The following is a 4262-nucleotide window of genomic DNA, read 5'->3' as shown; positions in this document are numbered from 1 at the left end:
AGCATCTTAATTTTCACACATTGTTAGTATATATATATATATATATATATATATATATATATATATATATGTGTGTGTGTATGTATAGTTAGTATATGTGGAAACATTTGGAGCACTTGTGCTTTCATAATGGAAATATTCAGTCCAGTGTTCTCTCAATGCCCTCCTGTCATTAGCTTCAGAGTTGGTAGCTATTTAAATGTTGTTACATCTCTGCTGCATTTAGTGATGACTGTGTGGTGTTAAATTATTAATGAACTTACTTTCTACTCTTTACCCCCCTTCCTCATCTCAATATTGTTCCCTGTGCTCTCAAAAAAGCAAGTGTGAAGAGCCTGTAATTCTCTCCTCATTTTTTGCATGTTGATTTTGCATGCTAATAATTGCACTTCTCATTGGCTATTACAGTAGAGAGGTAGGAGGTGTGGTCATTGTGCAGTAAAACTGGTCAACAATGGCTGCAGCACAGTACAGTATACAGACCAGATATATTTGTCTTTTCAAGCTAGTTTATATGAAGATCCAGACAAAGTCACAAAACTATGGGCAGGTGCCAGCCAAGCATGTCATTACACAGCAATGTTTAATTTAAAAACCTTACCATGGGTTTTGTAAGTAGCCTTTTTTTATGCATTTCTGGCCATTAAGATAATACAAATTTTCAATAGCAATGTTATAATAGCACCAAGCTAACATATATTCTCATTTTGTGGCTGCTTTCTAGATTACACACTCACATTTAAAGCTTGAAACAGACATTCAAGTAACATATTCCATACTTTGGACAGAATACAGCTTGGTTGTTGGCTCCTTCAGTAAAGATTTAAACCCTCTGAATGTTACTGGAGCCTGGTACCTTAACTACAGACCACTTACACCATATTCTATTGAGGACATGAGAATATGGTCTATTTAAGCCTGTGATCAACAAAATCTAATCTGTTGAATGAGACAGAATCACCTACGAATATGTTTTTCATATATGGCATTGTTGTTTTATGCTGTCTTTTCCATCAAGAATGTCTGCTTGTGAAACTGCAGCTGCAATAGAAAAAGTGTGAAGGCTGCTTGATTGGATTGCTTATTTGAGTGGGTGGGAAATTTGCTCAGTGTAACTTGCTCAGATTTGAGCAGCAAATTCTGACAGCTTGCAAAATGACATTCTTTCTATAAAAGGGAAATATGGCACATTGGCTGAGATGTCACATTTCACAAATTCTTGTATGGTAGATACAATAATGAGTAATGTATGTGTGAAATGACAAGGAAAATACAGTTTTGTTTACCAAGACTCCTTTACGTTTCATACTTTTTTCAGTTTGATTTTGTAATATTCCACAATTTCATTGAAATGATTTGGTCTTTTATGGTATGAGAGAGTTAGGGCAACCTCCTGATGGGCCAAATCTAATTTTGTCCATGGGCCTCACTTCAGTGCCTCACTTCCTTGCTCTTATCCAAGGACACAGGCACAATATTTTCAAAGGCAATCAGATCAGATTTTGTCTTCTTGATTTGAACTGCATATTCCAGGGTTTAATCCAAGCAAAGAACCAAAAATAGTGCTAGGTGCAGCCTTTTGTCAGGTGTTCTCATTATATCTCTAAGCATATGGACACAGTACAGAGCCTACAGAGCCCCTGAGGGTTCAACCAGGTTAGCCTAAGCAATTAGACAGGGCAGGTTTTAAAAAAACATAAGACTATTCTTGAGGGGAACTGACCGCGTGTTATAGTGGAAACAGGAGTCAGGGGTCAAATCCTCCCGTAATCTGACACAGTAAAGCTAAACTCTGATCCCTTTAGAATGGAGATGCACTTCATAAATGAGGATTATTCTCCAACCTCACTGACCATGTCAAGCACGTCTAACCCTTATTCATCCTGGACGACTTATCCAAGACATTCATGCCACCCCAACTGCATTGTCTGTATGCCTACCTCTTCCCAAATCAGACTGCAACATTATGTTTCAGCTCTGGCAGCAAACACCCATTGTCACACAGCAGGGGGGACTCAACAAGTTTCTTTTCATTTAACAGAAGAAAAGATTGGGCCTGGGGAGGGGGTGAACGTCAAAGCATGGCAATCCTATTTCATGGAAGAAAATCCCCCCATACCACCTCCACCCCCATCTTCCTGTAAAGTTGATTTGAAGTCATGGTTAAGTTCTCTCCCTTTGAGCCTGGCCAGAGCAATTTGCCACCTGGAGAGGAGGGTAGAGTTGGGGGTGTCCGCTTTTAATTGAAGGGTCACTTGGTACGGGGACACCACATCCTTTGGGCGTTCTGGCTGTCTTTGTGCTGGGCTCCAGCCACAGGAAATCCCCCACCTCATTAAGGGAGAAGAAAGATTAATTGACCAGTTCACTAACTTCCAGCCCCAGGACTTGATCAACTTTGTGAAGGAACTCACCAATTAGACCTTAGCTCAGCATGATCCGTTTCTTAGAAGAAGAGTAATCCTTTTTATTATCATTAGTCTGGGCAACTGTCTGAAGGGATAAAGGTTTATTCCCCTTCCATATCTTCAGACACAATAGGAGTGTTGGTTTTGAGCCAAGTTTTTTCATGACAGGACATGGTATCATCTACAATGAGGAATGCGTTCAAAGGAAGGCCCTAGCATGCACATGCATAGGCAGACACCTGTGAAAACAAATTGATCCTGTGAAGTCAAAGTGGGATGCCTGTTTCTGCCAACACTCTGAAGTCAGGGTCACTGTTATCAAGAGGCGCCGCTACTACACAGCCTTTCACTCTGACCTGAAAACTCTCTACAATGTCCACCTTTTCATTTCGACAAACAGGAGGGCACGATGTGCAAGCAACATCATGCTGGAGAGTTGTTACCTCAGCCCAGGAGGCCTGAAATATGAATTTAATACAGTCTGTAGGGGAGCTGGGTCGTGTCTGCGCCACAGAGGATTATACATCAGACTAGACCAGGTCAGCGACACAGTAAGCCCATTACAAATTTAACAACCCAGGGTCTGTAGAAAAACCCCATGTGGCGATCTCCGCCATTTCTCAACAAAAGGCCAGGCCAATTTCTTCTAGTAAACTGCTAGATTGATGTGACACTTTTGGCTCCAATTAACCTTAAAAGTGAACATTCTCCTCTACCACCTCCCCCCTCTCGCTCTTGCTTTTCCAATTTTATTCCGAAATTAGTTTTATTTATTTATTTCTCAAGGTGGCAGGCATTCACAGAAACAACAAAGGGAATTATGAAGAAATCCATTTTCCTCCACACTATATCTCAGCTGGCTTTACTGACTTTCACAAAGGCCTTAGTAAGGCACATGTGGCTGCAAGAAGTAAACCCAACAGCATCAGATACATAGAGCACTACACCTTATATAATGAGGCCTTTTTAGCTTAGTAACTCTCTGAATGCACAACACACAGAAAAACAGCAAAGGAGCAGTCTTTTATGTTCACTATTCCAGGCAATGGGCTGTATTATTTAGTAGTGGTGCCACTGCACTAAGCTATCCACATCTGATCTGCGCGGGCCTGCTGTGTGCTACGGTTAAGAGGTTTATGTCACTTGGCTCTGTGTGATGCCTTTTTAACCGCGGGCGAAGGAGATGTCACTGGCGGAGAGGTGTTGGGAATATGGTGCCAACACCTGTCGGTTCTCTGTGAGGTTATGTCCCCGATAACAACTCTGATGCAAAAGCACACACACAAACATATGGGAGTGCACGCACACTCTCGTGCGCACACACACACACACACACACACACACACACACACACACACACACACACTCATGCACACACGTTTGTGCTTTTAGGGGAATAGAAAGCTGCATATGTCAGCTTCACTCACTTCAAGAGTCCATTCTCAGCCTATTATAGATCTACTCCAACGTGGGGTGCGGGAACTTGCCTCTCCGTGTTACCCAGGGCTGGTTAGTCCTCATGGGTGAACTGATACGATTGGTTGACATTTCTACGGCTCCAATTAACCTTCGATTTGACTCTCAGTATACTCTGTCGTCTTCTATTGTCTCTCAGAAAAAAATAGGAATAGTAGAGGGGTGCATGTGTTCAGAAAGCATCTGTTGAAGATGGGGGGATTTTGCCTGAGTCTCTTTACATTTTTCCAATGGGGAACAAAATAGAGCTTCTTGTATCACATTGGACTAAAACAATGGCTTTGTTAATTATATGTTTTTGAAAAGCCTGAATAAGTAACAGTATTAGAAAAACTGGGATAACATTGCGTATTACTTTATGGAAAAAGGTAAGGTCAG

Source organism: Pygocentrus nattereri, chromosome 7 (assembly GCF_015220715.1).
Source record: "Pygocentrus nattereri isolate fPygNat1 chromosome 7, fPygNat1.pri, whole genome shotgun sequence".
NCBI classification, from domain to species: domain Eukaryota; kingdom Metazoa; phylum Chordata; class Actinopteri; order Characiformes; family Serrasalmidae; genus Pygocentrus; species Pygocentrus nattereri.
This window is presented reverse-complemented; position numbering follows the sequence as displayed.